This window comes from Haematobia irritans, chromosome 5 (genome assembly GCF_050003625.1).
Source record: "Haematobia irritans isolate KBUSLIRL chromosome 5, ASM5000362v1, whole genome shotgun sequence".
Taxonomy (NCBI): Eukaryota; Metazoa; Arthropoda; class Insecta; order Diptera; family Muscidae; genus Haematobia; species Haematobia irritans.
In genome coordinates this window covers 145,723,520-145,741,176 of record NC_134401.1, presented here as the reverse complement: position 1 = coordinate 145,741,176, position 17,657 = coordinate 145,723,520, and the positions used below count along the sequence as shown (strand labels likewise).

At 31.6% G+C, this 17,657-nt stretch overlaps 1 protein-coding gene across 1 annotated transcript in view; it reads right to left on the bottom strand.

The window, feature by feature from the left end:
• The window catches only part of brp (ELKS/RAB6-interacting/CAST family member bruchpilot), a 345,910-nt gene extending 333,769 nt beyond the window's left edge, over positions 1–12,141 (bottom strand). The window contains exon 1 of the mRNA XM_075313347.1: positions 11,286–12,141. The gene's annotated coding sequence lies outside the window, so the exon portion shown is untranslated. The remainder of the gene's footprint in view (positions 1–11,285) is intronic.
• Between the last annotated feature and the right edge of the window lie 5,516 nt (positions 12,142–17,657).

Sequence of the window (17,657 nt, the reverse complement as noted above, 5' to 3'; positions counted from 1 at the left end):
ATGTCAACCAAGTTCAGTTCTTCCATTTTTGGCAACAAAAAGTTTGTTAGCATCGAACGATAGCGATCGCCATTCACCGTAACGTTGCGTCCAACAGCATCTTTGAAAAAATACGGTCCAATGATTCCACCAGCGTACAAACCACACCAAACAGTGCATTTTTCGGGATGCATGGGCAGTTCTTGAACGGCTTCTGGTTGCTCTTCACTCCAAATGCGGCAATTTTGCTTATTTACGTAGCCATTCAACCAGAAATGAGCCTCATCGCTGAACAAAATTTGTCGATAAAAAAGCGGATTTTCTGCCAACTTTTCTAGGGCCCATTCACTGAAAATTCGACGTTGTGGCTCGTTAGTAAGTCTATTCATGATGAAATGTCAAAGCATACTGAGCATCTTTCTCTTTGACACCATGTCTGAAATCCCACGTGATCTGTCAAATACTAATGCATGAAAATCCTAACCTCAAAAGAATCACCCTTTACTATTAAATTGGTTTTACGTTTTATTATGTGTATACAGTATATCGCCAAAGGATATCTTATGTCGTTGAGCTAAACATGAAATCGGCCATGACTTATTGATTTGAGAGAAGTAGGACACCTGTTGTATCATAATTCGATTTTTTTCAAAATATTTCCTTTAAATATATTCTAAAAATTTCTTTAAACAACTCTGCCTAATATTTTTATGAAAATCGGATTTCGAAATATTTCCATGAAAATCGTATATATTACAAAAAATTATTTTTAAACCCAAACTCATTTTTTTTTGCATATCAGTTTATAAGAATTATCAAAGATTTTAACCCAATGTAGGACTTATTACAAAGCATGCATTCATATGTTTGTCTTATTTACCAATGAAGGATGCTTTCTCAGTCACAGAAAAATGTGAATGTAAAAATGCCTTTTCCATATCTAAAGCTAAAGTATCATCGCATAAAAAGTTTCCTTATTTTGTTTTTGTCCTTATCGTAATATTCATTTGGCTATAAAAGATTATAAGAGTATCACACAGGATTTCTTTCATCTACTTCAAAACAAAAAATACACAAAACACATGCCAACAAACATATATAAGCACACTTGGATTAGTGTATGTGTGGGTGTGTGTGCAGCTAAATATGTGCGGGTGATGAAATCCAAACATCTTGGCTAAGCAAATTTTTTGAAGATTATGGTGGCAGAGATAGTGATGGTGATGTCCGGTTGTTGGAAGGAGGAAGAAATGGAACGTGGGATAATGTTGATGACAATGATGATATTGTTGCTGTTGCTGATGCTGATGAGCAGATAGTTAAATTTGTTGCTGCTACCAAAACTGATGGTATATTGTTGGTTGTATACAACACTAAGCCTTATTATTGTTGTTGTTGTTGTTTTTGCAGCTGATGCTGTTACTCTTGTTTAATATTAATATCAAACATGTTTTGCCCATAAAAACACTGACATAGATTCCTTACATACTACAACGAACTCAATGAACCAAAGGACAACAACGTAACAGCTCAGTAAAGAATGCTGCCTCTGCTGGCAGCTACGCATTTGATGTTCCGTTACGCCACTAAACATGTGGTGGTATATGGTTGTTGCTATTATTTTTGTTGTTGTTGTTGTTGTTCAAGACACGGTTTGTTGGAACCCATTAAAACAATGAGTTACAAACAATTTCCATGCTCCAAATCAGTTGCCACACACACACACACTTACAACCATATAATGTTGCTCCCGATTTCCTTGTGTTTCCTCTTTCTCTTTCTCCCTTTAGTTTATTGTAGCAAAAAAAAATCTCTTCTCTTATCAATCTCTGCTATCTTGAATGCGTTATGATATGCGTGAGATAAAGAGATGGAGAGAGAGAGAGAGACTGTGGACAATTGTGTATGAATCTGGAATCAGAGTGGTGAATATATTCTCTCAAATCTCTGGAAAGTCCTACACCATGCAATTTGCTTTAGCGCATCGAGAGAAGTTTTCCACACTCCATATCAATTATTTTCTCATTTAATATCTGCCCTCTTAAGAAGAGTTTTGGTTTTTGTTTCTTTTTTTACAGGAAATTTTACCGAAACACACGAAATGTGTGTTGGTTTGTTTTTTACAAACCCTATGAAAATTCAATATTGTCTGTTTGTAATTGCCCTCTCTTCGTATAAGCGAAACATTTACTTAAATATACAGTGACTTATATTATAAAATAGAATTGTTAGATGACTCTAAATCTTGTGAAAAATCTTATGAATGTACTTTTTGGGTTTTTTTTTTTATTAAATTCAATAGAATTCGTCCTTTTACCAAAAATAAAAGCAGAATTATGATCGATATTTAGGGCGAGATGGATGCATGGGATGATTTTTTACTCGATCAAGATAAACATCTTGTGTAAAATCCAATTCCATTTTAAGGCAGAGCAAAGTTATTTACCTTCATCAAATTGGTGTTTTAAGTGTAAATAGTCTCGCTTCCTTTAGATGAATATATTTTTTTCTTTTTTTTTTTGTAATGGGGTTATACATTTATGGGGTCAGAAGTCACTCAAGAGTACAATCTGATATAAAAAACATTGAGTTATAGGGTATGGTTTCTTTAGGTTCTCAAAATATGGAAGTGATATTGATTCAGATGGGGACTATACAACAACCGGAGGACTGACCAACTACAATTAGTTTCCGCGTATCTACGTCGGAATATAAAAGAATTTTCTATTTCAAATTCCAAGTAAATGGGACAACACCTGAAAATACTGAAAAATATATTTGACATGATGACCAAAGATTTCATGTCCATAAAATACGAGTGGTAGCATAGAAGACGCATATCTCTGATATAAAGATTTTTCCATGTCTAAAAGTTGGTAAACTTTTTAATAAAATCGTATTGTGCTTAGAGTTAAGTGATTCGACTTAAAACTGGGTACGTTTCCATGTAAATCTTGTTTGACTAAGATCAAGTTAGCTTTAAGAATTCTGAAAAAATCTTTAAAAGTAATGAAATCATCTTTAATAAGTCTGTTTGCTTTTTGTATCTTGAGTACATAGCAAAAAAAAAAAAAAACGTTCAGAAATAGGAGATGTTTCCAACATTTTATATTAAAGACGTTTTTACTTGAAATTTAGCATAATTTCTACTTCAAGTCGGCCCTGATTTTAGAAATTTAAGATGTTGTTAGCAGAGTTTTAAAGGCCATTGGTAGCACATGAAATGTGTGTGGAGATAAATTCGAATTTGAAATTTGCAGCAAAAGACTTAGCCGAGACACAAACCACCACCAAAAATATTTTTCAAATTCGAATTTGGATTTTTAGTATTTTGCTTAATGTTCAAAAACTAAGCCGCGCGCGGTATAGAGACTAGGCTCATTGGAAAGGGCTTGAGCTCAGATTTCATACCCACGAAAGTCTTCATTAGAAAAGTATTTGGGAAAAGCGCAAATTTGAAAATAAAATTTTCAACAAATGTTTACAACGAAACTAAGCCGCGTGCGGTATAGAGACTAGGTTTGTTGAAAATTTTATTTTCAAATTTGCGCTTTTCACAAATACTTTTCTAATGAAAACTTTCGTGGGTATGAAAGCTGAGCTCAAGCCCTTTCCAATGAGCCTAGTTTCTATACCACACGCGGCTTAGTTTTTGAATAATAAGCAAAATACTAAAAATCCAAATTCGAATTTGAAATCCTAAATTCGAATTTGAAAAATATTTTTTGGTGGCGGTTTGTGTCTCGGCTAAGTCTTTTGCTGCAAATTTCAAATTAGAATTTATCTTCACACACATGTACATGAAGAAGAAAACTAAAAAAACGAATAAGTTCAAATTTGTTTTCTAGTTCCACGTAAGCAAAACTCAAATTTAACATGTGTATACGGCGGTAAGCAGTGTTGCCAGTATTGGGGATTTTTCCCCAAATCGGGGATATTTTTTCGTGGATGGGAACAAAATTTTTGAGTTGGGGACGTGGGGATTTGGTGGGGAATTTCCACAAATTTGGGGATTTTTGTGGGGAATTTTCGATATTTGTTCAGTATACGAGTAATTATCACAGTAAGAACTATGGTTTATATGGAATTCTTTACATGCTTAAAAAAAAGGCTTAAAGAAGTACAGAGATTCTCAAAAAAATAAAAAAAACTTTCCTCCTCTTTATTCCACGGAATTTATTTGGGTGGCCCAAGAGCTTCTTTACAATTTACTCTTTTTCCTAAGAAATTGTTTACTATTGTGAAATTATTTCGTAAGGACTCATATGCGTACATCACTGATTTTGAACATGTATCCCATATCCCGCACATACAGAGTAGAGTTCATATCGGGACAGCACCGCATTTTGATCGATAAGTCAATTTTATTTCTTGACTATATGTTGACCGAACTCCCATTTTTATTTCTCGAGCGAGGGTTTGCATAAGATGACTCGATGACTCTTTATACCAATAATTAACTATGATGGGGGCTGGTATCGGATGATATTTTGAGCACCCGTCTCCTGGAAACCTTCATTCAATTGCACATTTTTATTTTATTTAAAATGTTTTTTTTTTTTAATTTTGTACGGATTTTCTACAGCAGAGTCTATTCGTTTACTCTTTTTTCAAAAAAATTGCCAAAAATTTCTTGGGGATTTTTATGGGGAATTTTAAATTAAATTGGGGATTTTTGGGGATAAAAGCGATCCATTTTGGGGACAAGAGCTCGGAAAATACTGGCAACACTGGCGGTAAGTTCGGCCATGCCGAATCTTATGTACCCTCTACCATGGATTGCATCGAAACTTGTACTAAAGACTGTCATCTACAATCGAATTACTTGGGTTGTGGTATTTTAAAACTTCTTAACATCGTTTTCTAAATTGTGAGTTAGTCCATACGTGGTAGAGAGCCAGAATTGAAATATGGGCGTCGCTTATATGGGGGCTATATACAATTATGAACTTGATATGGACCAATTTTTGTGTGATTGGGGATCGATTTATCTGAGGGCTATATATATACCTATAGATCGATATGGACCTCGTTAGGCATGGTTGTTAACGGTCATATACTAGCACAGTGTACCAAATTTCAACTGACTCGGATGAACTTTGCTCCTCCAAGAGGCTCCATAACCAAATCTCGGGATTGGTTTATATGGGGGCTATATATGATTACGGGAGCCACCGTGGTGCAATGGTTAGCATGCCCGCCTTGCATACACGATTCCTGCTTCGACCGAACACAAAAAAGTTTTTCAGCGCTGGATTATCCCACCTCAGTAATGCTGGTGACATTTCTGAGGGTTTCAAAGCTTCTCTAAGTGGTTTCACTGCAATGTGGAACGCCGTTCGGACTCGGCTATAAAAAAAAGGTCCCTTGTCATTGAACTTAGCATGAAATCGGGCAGCACTCAGTGATAAGAGAGAAGTTCACCAATGTGGTACCACAATGGACTGAATAGTCTAAGTGAGCCTGATACATCGGGCTCCCACCTAACCTAACCTAACCTATATATGATTATGGACTGATATGGACTACTTTTGGCATGGCTGTTAAATATCATATACTACCATTACGTACCAAATTTCAACCAGATCGGATGAATTTTGTTTCTCCAAAAGGCAAATCTGGGGATCGGTTTATATGGAGGCTATATATAATTATGGACTGATATGAACCAATTCATGCATGGTTGTTGGATACCATATACTAACATCACTTACCAAATTTCAACCGAATCGGATAAATTTTGCTCTTCCAAGGGGCTCCGGAGGTCAAATCTGGGGATCGGTTTATATGGAGGCTATATATAATTATGGACCGATTTCGACCAATTTTTGCATGGGTATTTGGGGCCATATATTAACACCACGTACCAAATTTCATCTGAATCAGATGAATTTTGGCCTTCCAAGAGGCTTCGCAAGCCAAATCGGGGGATCGGTTTATATGGGGGCTATATATAATTATGGACCGATGTGGACCAATTTTTGCATGGTTGTTAGAGACCATATACTTACACCACGTACCAAATTTCAGCTGGATCGGATGAATTTTGCTTCTCTTAGAGGCTCCGCAAGCCAAATCGGGGGATCGGTTTATATGGGGGCTATATATTATTATAGTCCGATGTGAACCAATTTTTGCATGGTTGTTAGAGATCATATGCTGATACCATGTACCAAATTTCAGTTAGATCGGATGAAATTTGCTTCTCTTAGAGTCCCCGCAAGCCAAATTTGGGGGTCCGTTTATATGGGGGCTATACGTAAAAGTGGACCGATATGGCCCATTTGCAATACCATGCGACCTACATCTATAACAACTACTTGTGCCAAGTTTCAAGTCGATAGCTTGTTTCGTTCAGAAGTTAGCATGATTTGAACAGACGGACGGACGGACATGCTCAGATGGGGGCTATGCGTAGAAGTGGACCGATATGGCCCATTTGCAATACCATCCGACCTATATGAATAACAACTACTTGTGCCAAGTTTCAAGTCGATATCTTGTTTCGTTCAGAAGTTAGCGTGATTTCAACAGACGGAAGAACGGACGGACGGACATGCTCAGATCGACTCAGAATTTCACCGCGACCCAGAATATATATACTTTATGGGGTCTTAGAGCAATACTTCGATGTGTTACAAACGGAATGACAAAGTCAATATGCCACCATCCTATGGAGGGGAGGGGGGTATAAAAGAGAATTGTGTCTTAAAGGTATCCCTACTTAAGTTCTCCGCGTTTTTAGCTCGGAATCAATACCAAATTCATTAGTGTAACGACAAAATCTTTGGTACCGGGCATACTTTTTATTCAGTGTAGATCTCCAAGAACCAAAACTCTGAAGCTAGTCCTATAGGGGGAAATGTAAATTTCTTTGCCAAAAAATGCACAAGTTCAAAATTTTTGAAAGTTTCGGATATCACTTTTGGGATTTGTATAAATGGGAACTATCAAAAAATTGTCTGCTTCAAATTTCAGTGACAATTGGATCACTTAATTTAAATATGGGGAGTTTTCTAAAAATGTAATCAAAATTTTGCCTTTTATATGTTCCAGCAATAAAACATGGAGGCGCATCAATATCTAAAATAATCCAATATTCCACATTTTAAGCAAATGGGATTCAAGTTGCGTTGTGCATGTGCTCATGACTTAACCCTTTAATGCCCAATCCCGCCTTTAGGCGGTCTTCATTAAATTACGAAGCTTTTAGTAGGTTAGGTTAGGTTAGGTGGCAGCCCTATGTTTGATTAACATATATTATATTCCATCCAAAAAGGGCTTTCAGAAAAATAGTTTGGATCCCCAACTTGTTATCTATATATCATGCACTATGAATTTCACCAGGGATTGTCAAATAAATACCCAGGAAAAAAATTTGGAAGTTCTTCTTAAGGCACAACGTTAAAAGCACTTCCAAATATGTCCTCCCAAAGATGTTCTTTATTTTAACTGCACAGGAAGTTCATTTGAATCAATTTTTATACCTTCCACCATAGGATGGGGGGTATATTAACTTTGGCGTTCCGTTTGTAACACATCGAAATATTACTCTAAGACCCCATAAAGTATATATATTCTGGGTCGTGGTGAAATTCTGAGTCGATCTGAGCATGTCCGTCCGTCCGTCTGTTGAAATCACGCTAACTTCCGAACGAAACAAGCTATTGACTTGAAACTTGGCACAAGTAGCTGTGCCAAGTTTTAATGTAGGTCGGATGGTATTGCAAATGGGCCATATCGGTCCACTTTTACGTATAGCACCCATATAAACGGACCCCCATGTTTGGCTTGCGGAGCCTCTAAGATAGCATATTTCATCCGATATGACTGAAATTTGGTACATGTATTAGTATATCGTCTCTAATAACGATGCAAAAATTGTTTCACATCGGTTAATAATTATATATAGCCCCCATATAAACCGATCCCCCGCGTTGGCTTGCGGAGCCTCTAAGAGATGCAAATTTTATCCGATCCGGCTGAAAGTTGGTACATCGTGTAAGTATATTGTCTCTAACAACTATGCAAAAATTGGTTCACATCGGTTAATAATTATATATAGCCCCCATATAAACCGATCCCCAGATTTGACCTCCGGTGCCTTTTGGAGCCTCTTGGAAGACCAAAATTCATCTGATTCAGTTGAGGTTTGGTACATGGTGTTAATATATGGCCTCAAACACACATGCAAAATTGGTCGAAATCGGTCCATAATTATATATAGGCCCCATATAAACCGATCCCCAGATTTGACTTAGGGAGCCCCTTGGAAGAACAAAATTCATCCGATTCGGTTGAAATTTGGTACGTTGTGTTAGTATATGACCGTTAACAATCATGCCTAACTAGGTCCATATCGCTCTATAGTTATATATCAGATAAATCGACCCCAAGCACACAAAAATCCATATCAAGTTCATAATTGTATATAGCCCCCATATAAGCAACCCCCATATTTCAATTCTGGCTCTCTGCGTATCGTGCAAAAAGTCCATATCGATTCGTAATTATTTGTAGACTTACCTATACATAACTTTTTTGTCTAATATATACCACGTATGGACTAACTCACAATTTATAAAACGATGTTAAGAAGTTTTAAGATACCACAACCCAAGTAATTCGATTGTGGATGACAGTCTTTCGTAGAAGTCCCAGATCTGACACATATGTGGCGCCTCTAGTATTAAATGCATATTATTTTTATATAGTACCAACTGTAAAATGATTCGTGTCAAAATTTGACGTCTGCAAGTCAATTATTTTGGGAGATAGAGCGTCTTTTGTGAAGCAACTTTTGTCATTGTGAAAAAAAGGAATTTCGTGTTTTGATAAAATACTGTTTTCTGAAGGGAAAAAATACGGTGGAAGCAAAACTTGGCTTGATAATGAGTTTCCGGACTCTGCCCCAGGGAAATCAACAATAATTGATTGGTATGCAAAATTCAAGCGTGGTGAAATGAGCACGGAGGACGATGAACGCAGTGGACGCACGAAAGAGGTGGTTACCGACGAAAACATCTGAAAAATCCACAAAATGATTTTGAATGACCGTAAAATAAAGTTGATCGAGATAGCAGAGGCCTTAAACATATCAAAGGAACGTGTTGGTCATATCATTCATCAATATTTGGATATGCGGAAGCTCTGTGCAAAATGGGTGCCGCGCGAGCTCACATTTGACCAAAAACAACAACGTGTTGATGATTCTGTGTGGTGTTTGCAGCTGTTAACTCGTAATACAGCCGAGTTTTTCCATCAACATGTGACAATGGATGATACATGGCTCCATCACTACACTCCTGAGTCCAATCGACAGTCGGCTGAGTGGACAGCGACCGGTGAACCGTCTCCGAAGCGTGGAAAGACTTAAAAGTCCGCTGGCAAAGTAATGGCCTCTGTTTTTCGGGATGCGCATAGAATAATTTTTATCGATTATCTTGAGAAGGGAAAAACCATCAACAGTGACTATTATATGGCGTTATTGGATCGTTTGAAGGTCGAAATCGCGGCAAAACGGCCCCATATGAAGAAGAAAAAAGTGTTGTTCCACCAAGACAATGCACCGTGCCACAAGTCATTGAGAACGATGGCAACAATTCATGAATTGGGCTTCGAATTGCTTCCCCACCCACCGTATTCTCCAGATCTGGCCCCCAGCGACTTTTTCTTTTTCTCAGACCTCAAAAGGATGCTCGCAGGGAAAAAATTTAGCTGCAATGAAGAGGTGATCGCCGAAACTGAGGCCTATATTGAGGCAAAACCGAAGGAGTACTACCAAAATGGTATCAAAAAATTGGATGGTCGTTTTAATCGTTATATCGCTCTTGAAGGGAACTATGTTGAATAATAAAAACGAATTTTGACAAAAAAATGTGTTTTTCTTTGTTAGACCGGGGACTTATCAGCCAACCTGTTAAACTATTCACTTACAAACAAATGCCAATTTAAAAATTGCAATTATAACGGATATTTCAAATAAAAAATATTCCCCTTAATTCCAAAAAAAAAAACACTTTAAACCAAAGATGCCAAATCCTCAAAATAAATCTTAACCTATATTTAATCTACAGATTCAATATTTAAGTTAACTTAAGGGCGATTTCTTTAAATAAAAAATGTATGTCTTTACTTTAAGGAAAATTTCCCTTAGTTGAAAGACATGCGAATTTAATGAAAAAATTTTTGAAGCAAAGTCTATAAACTTTATTGTGATTAAAATTTCACTGTTTTAAAGAAATTTTTACTTAATTTTTTGTAAATTACTCAATAAATATTTTACATATTTTTTTCAGTGTAGTTTTTTTCCATATCTTCATTTTTTCATAAATATTTTCGTACTAATAGTAACATTTATTGCTTTGACCCACTGTAGCCGTATGCGTGTAATTACATAGATTTGAGTCATAGATGTGCGTAACCAGTGTGCGTATGAGCGCGCAGTGAGTAAAGTGAATGAGTATTACAAGTTTGTGGAGTATAGATATGTAAGCAATCATTAAGTTCTTCTTCTTCTCCACCATGGGCCTACACACTAATATACACACATGTATCTCCTCACATCTACACCGTCTCTTTAACTGAGTTTAGAGTAGAAAATGTCTTACAAGACCTTATAGAAGAAAAAAAAAAACAAAAACACCAAATTCAACACCGTTCTCCCACCCTAATGTATGTTGGCTCTATATAAATAGCAAAAGGGGCTTGATTGCCGCCGCTTACGAGGTCTTTATGTAGGCCATTTTCAAATTGATTATCAACATTCCTAGTAGGAGAAGTTAGCGATGGGGTGGAACTAACACACTAAGAAGGTCGTTCCTCTTTTAGAGAGAAATAAAAACAGAAAAATAATAAAAAAAAATATTACAATTTTTTCTTGTTTTAAAACAAACAAAAAGAAGGCAAATTTAATGAATTTTTCCACAATTTCATATTTCTATAGATTTTAATAGGAAAAACATTTAAATATTTTTGTTAAACATTTTCATAATTTATTCGAAATTGTTTCATAATTTATGTTTTGTTTTTATGGTGGCACTAGTTTTTCTATTGTATTTTTGTTTTTGGTTAATCTCTTGCGTATTTTTCTGTATCTATAGCACCGACTATAACATTTTGTCTTCACTGGGAAATTTTCTTCATTTTTCTTTTGGGGGTTTCTCTACGTGTATGGATGGATGGTTGATTGGATGTGTGTGACGTTTTTTTTCTCCCGTTCCCGTTTTTATAGATTTGTAGATGATAATGTATATATTAATATATATAATTTTTTTGAGTATGTTGTTGTTGTATAATGTATATACCTTTAGTTGTTGTAAGAAAGATATCTTTTAGTAGTAATTGTAGTTGTTGGTTTTTCTTTTGGTGTTTTGTTTTTTTTTTTGTTGTTGTTGTTGTTGTAATATAATTATATTTGGTGGGTTTATTGAGAAAATTGTAATAATTTTTTTTCGGTTTTTTGTTTTAGAAATAATTTTTTCTTGTTGTTATTCAAGATTATAAGCACCAAAAATTTTCTACTCTTCTTTCGCTCTCTCTCTCTCTCTCTCTCTATTTCTCTCTCTCTGACTCGCTTACTCTGTGTGTATATGTAAGAATGCAATATATCTTTTTTTTCTTCTTTTTCAACTACAACGAGACGTATACAGGATTTTTCTTCCGTTTCCTAAGATCTCTTTTTTCGGTCAATTTAATTTTTTTTTTTCAAATTTTTTCAAAAGATTTTTTTTTCATAATTTTCTTTTCAAAGTAGCTTATTGTAAAATTTTATATTTCTTCTTCTCTATCTATACGTAGATGTATGTGAATGTAATAGGCAGGCATATTTTTGAGTATATCTACTGCTTCAATATATGTGAATATTTTTCATGGATATATATGTATGTCGTTAAAATTTTTTCTTTTTGTTTTTCCGTGTTTTTTTTTCTTCTCTATTTCTTGCCGTTTATATTTCCGTTCTTTAATATTTTTTTTTACTAATTTATTTATTTTTTGTTTTGCTAAATACACAACAATAGTAGGAGATTACAAAAAGATTTTGAAATTGAACTAAACAGAACAAATTTTTTTTTATATCAACCCAATTGTGCGGCACTTTTTTTTTCTTGTTGAGTTATGGCCAAGTTTTCGATCGGTTCTTTTATTTTTGTAACACCGTTTTCCAACTAACTACCCTTAAGTACTGATTTGTGGGCTCCACGACAAATGCTTGTTATACCCAAAAAATTTTTCATCAGTTTCCCCAATAAGCGGTGAGAGTGGTGAATTTACGCCAACAAAGTCCTTTGTATGTAAGTGCGGTAGTAATCAATGAAATCAAAACGTTTTCTTCGAGTGATTAATGCGCAGAAGCTAACTCTCATTCCATAACATTCTCCCATATCTAAATAGCCCACTCTCTTTTTCCGTCTCTCTCTCACTCTCTTTGTATTTGGCTTGGAAATGTTAAGGTATGTTTTCATTATTGGAGTAAATGTGCGTGTGTGTTTGTGTATATGCGTTTGAGTACTACGAGTATTCCAACATTCCATTACTATGTGTGTTTTTTTTCTCGTTTTCGCTCTTCATCCATAAATATGTGCTGGAAGCGAAAAGTAAACAGTCCTTGGAATCCATATCAGTGTGTGACAATTGGAATATGAACTGTCATTTGTCATCATGGTAAAATGTCATATGAAAAATGCTTTTATGACATGAAAGGTTTCCTGTTATCAGTACTGAATACAAACAGTTCAAATAGAGAGTACTTAATTTATCCCCAGAAATATAAAGCAGAGTTACCAGGTATGTTAAAATTACTGTTTTAAAGATAGAGTTCTAAAATTAAAAAAAAAAAAATTAAAAAATATGTTCATGAAAATTCTAATTTTTTTATACATCAGAAAAATATACTTTTATTATAAAAACAAGGGAAGGCAAATTTTGATTTTTTTTTCGAAAATTGACAAATCAAAATTATATGTTGCCAAAATTCCCCAGCAAAAAAAGCATCGCCAAAAAAGTAGTGAAAATGTTCTTTTTGGATCCAGAAGTGGTGCAAAATTCACGCAGAAGCGATGAATTTAACATGGGGTTGTTATAGGACGGATGTCCACCATTTCAACAGCCGTTGCACTGAATTTGCATCAATTAAGGTGTGATGCGAATACAGTGTTTTGGATGTGAATTAAGACATTTTTGGATATTTTGACAAATAATTAATTTTTACAATTTTTTATGATTTTTAATCCATTATAACGCTTGTCCGCAACGTTCGACATCAAATATTTTCAAAAATTCGCAATTTTTCTAGAAAGGATTTAACATTTTTTTGGCAAAATTTAAATAATTTGCATTATTTTATTAATACTTAATCTGTTTTTAACCTATTTGAAACAATAAAATTTTAAATTTCCCATTAAAAATATGAAAAATGGGAGTTATAACAAAATTGACTCAAATGAACTTCCTGTGCACTTAAAATAAAGAACATCTTTGGGAGGACATTTCTGGAAGTGCTTTTAAAGTCTTGCCGTTAAAAGAACTTTCAAATTTTTTTGCTGGGTGACTACTTGCCAAAATTTCATGTCTATCGAAAATTTTGTCAAAATTTTATTACTATAGAAAATTTTGACGAAATATTACTTCCATAGAAAATTTTCTCATAATTTTATTTCTATAGAAAATTTTGTCAAAATTTTTTTCCTATAGAAAATTTTGTCAAAATTTTAATTCTATTGAAAATTTTGGTAAAATTTTATTTGTATTGACAATTTTGTCAAAATTTTATTTCTATAAAAAATTTTGTCAAAATTTTATTTCTATAGAAAATTTTGTCAAAATTTTATTTCTATAGAAAATTTTGTCAAAATTTTATTTCTATAGAAAATTTTGTCAAAATTTTATTTCTATAGAAAATTTTGTCAAATTTTGAAAATTTCCTACAGAAATATTTTTTTTTAAATATAAATTTTGTCAAAGTTTTATTTCTATAGAAAATTTTGTCAAAATTTTATTTGTATAGAAATTTTTGTCAAAATTTTATTTCTATAGGGAATTTTGTCAAAATTTTATTTCTATCGAAAATGTTGTCAAATTTTATTTCTTTTCATTGAGCTTAACATCGAATCGGGCAGCACTCAGTGATAAGAGAGAAGTTCACCAATGTGGTATCATAATGGACTGAATAGTCTAAGTGAGCCTGATACTTCGGGCTGCCACCTAACCTAACCTAACCTTTATTTCTATAGAAAATTTTGTCAACATTTTATTTCTATCGAAAATTTTGTCAAATTTTATTTCTATAGAAAATTTTGTCAAAATTTTATTTCTATAGAAAATTTTGTCAAAATTTTATTTCTATAGCAAATTTTGTCAAAATTTTATTTCTCTTGAAAATTTTGTCAAATTTTTATTTCTATCGAAAATGTTGTCAAATTTTATTTCTATAGAAAATTTTGTCAAAATTTTATTTCTATAGAAAATTTTGTCAAAATTTTATTTCTATAGAAAATTTTGTCAAAATTTTATTTCTCTTAAAAATTTTGTCAAATTTTTATTTCTATAGAAAATTTTGTCAAATTGTATTCCTATCGAAAATTTTGTCAAAATTTTATTTCTATAGAAAATTTTGTCAAAATTTTATTATTATAGAAAATTTTGTTAAAATTTTATTTCTATAGAAAATTTTGTCAACATTTTATTTGTATAGAAAATTTTGTTAAAAATTATTTGTATAGAAATTTTTGTTAAAATTTTATTTCTATAGAAAAGTTTGTCAAAATTTTTTTCCTATAGAAAATGTTGTCAAAATTTTATTTCTATTCAAAATCTTGATAAAATTTTATTTACAAAAAAAATTTTGTCAAAATTTTATTTCTTTGGAAAATTTTGTCAAAATTTTATTTCTATAGAAAACTTTGTCAAAATCTTATTTCTATAGAAAATTTAGTCAAAATTTTATTTCTCTAGAAAATTGTATCAAAATTTTATTTCTATGGAAAATTTTGTCAAAATTTTATTTCTATAGAAAATTTTGTCCAAATTTTATTTCTATAGAAAATTTTGTCAAAATTTTATTTCTATTCAAAATTTTATTTCTGCAGAAAATTTTGTCAAATTTTTATTTCTATAGAAAATTTTGTCAAATTTTTATTTCTATATACAATTTTGTAAAAATTTTATTTCTATAGTAAATTTTGTCAAAGTTTTATTTCTATAGAAAATGTTGTCAAATGTTTATTTCTATAGAAAGTTTTGTCAAAATTTTATTCCTAAAGAAAATTTAGTCAAAATGTTATTTCTATAGAATATTTCGTCAACATTTTATTTCTATAGAAAATTTTGTCAAATTTTATTTCTATAGAAAATTTTGTCAAAATATAGAAAATTTTTTAAAAATTTTATTTCTATAGAAAATTTTGTCAAATTTTATTTCTATACAAAATTTTGTCAAAATATAGAAAATTTTTTCAAAATTTTATTTCTATAAAAAATTTTGTCAAAATTTTAGTTCTATCGAAAATTTTGTCAAATTTTATTTCTATAGAAAATTTTGTCAAAATTTTATTTCCATAGAAAATTTTGTCAAAATTGTATTTCTCCTGAAAATTCTGTCAAAATTTTATTTCTGTAGAAAATTTTTTCAAAATTTTATTTCTGTAGAAAACTTCGTCCAAATTTTTTTTCTATAGAAAATTTTGTCAAATTTTTATTTCTATAGAAACTTTTGTCAAAATTTTATTTCTACAGAAAATTGGGCAAAATTTTATTTCTATCGAAAATTTTGTCAAAATTTTATTTCTATCGAAAATTTTGTCAAAATTTTATTTCTATAGAATATTTCGTCAACATTTTATTTCTATAGAAAATTTTGTCAAATTTTATTTCTATAGAAATTTTTGTCAAAATTTTAGTTCTATCGAAAATTTTGTCAAAATTTTATTTCCATAGAAAATTTTGTCAAAATTTTATTTCTATAGCAAATTTTGTATAAATTTTATTTCTCCTGAAAATTCTGACAAAATTTTATTTCTATAGAAAATTTTGACAAAATTTTGTTTCTATAGAAAATTTTGACAAAATTTTGTTTCTATAGAAAATTTTGTCAAAATTTTATTTCTGTAGAAAATTTTTTCAAAATTTTATTTCTGTAGAAAACTTCGTCCAAAATTTTTTTTCTATAGAAAATTTTGTCAAATTTTTATTTCTATAGAAAATTTTGTCAAATTTTTATTTCTATAGAAACTTTTGTCAAATTTTTATTTCTATAGAAACTTTTGTCAAAATTTTATTTCTACAGAAAATTTTGTCAAAATTTTATTTCTATCGAAAATTTTGTCAAATTTTATTTCTATAGAAAATTTTGTCAAATTTTATTTCTATAGAAAATTTTGTCAAAATTTTGTTTCTATAGAAGATTTTGTCAAAATTTTATTTCTATAGAAAATTTTGTCATAATTTTATTTATATAGACTATTTTGTCAACATTTTATTTCCATAGAGAATTTTGTAAAAATTTTATTTCTGTAGAAAATTTTTTTCAAAATTTTATTTCTATAGAAAATTTTGTTAAAATTTTTTTCTAAATAATATGTTGTCAAATTTTTATTTCTATACAAAATTTTGTCAAAATTTTATTTCTATAGGAAATTTCGTCAACATTTTATAGCTATTGAAAATTTTGTAAAATTGTGCAGTGCGAGATATGCAGTGCGAGATGGCTGTTTTTGTCATAATTCGTGCCACAGTTTGCCAATTCGAATAAATCTAATTTGATATTATTTTCGACATTTTTTTTTTGCTTTTGGACAAAAACAAAAAAATAAAAAAAAGTGAAAAATATGGAGCTTTGCTTTATTTTCTTACATATTAGCCATCCTGTAGCACCAATCTCTTTTGCAGCATCTCATAAATTAATAATTCTGAATAAGAAATTACTTTGCAGTAAGGAAATATTAATACTGGGCCTGTATTGACCTTCAATATTAATTCCGGCATAAATATCACAAAATATTAGGATCAATGATATAATTAAAAGAAAAAGCCGTCCCACTTATGATGGTAAGTCGCGTGAATTATGTTGAGGGTATTTCTCTTAGGAGAAAAAAATAAAACGACTTTGAAAACTTAAGTTTTCAATCTTTATTCATTAACTTGAATCTTAAGACTAACTTAAAAACTCTAATTGGTTTTTAATATATTATTGTTAGTAGCGATGAATTCGATGACGATGTTAATATCGTTCATTGATCCATCGCCCTATTTAAATATTTTTTCATTATTATGCTGACATCGTTATTTTTGCCAGCTACAATAGGGTGGGAAGTACACATACGGATGTGAGGGTACGTAACTCCTCCCTCCCTTGTCGAAGAATTCTCCTGAATTCGATTCTTTATTTGTATCTTAATGTTTTTTTGTTTACATTGTAAATATAGTACATATACAAGTGTGGCGGTTATTGCTATAGGTATTATGCTATACATTATAGTACATTGGTATCTTAGTTCCTTTATTTCTTTTATATTTTCAATTTGTTGGAGTTCTATTTCTTTAAATGTTATTTGTTTTGGGAATTCGTTTGGTGTATTACTGTCATCTATAGTGATCTGTTCAATATACATATATTTTCTGTTGGTGAATGTTTTTTTCATTAAGCTTATTGTACAGTTTTCAAATGTGATTAGCATATTTTG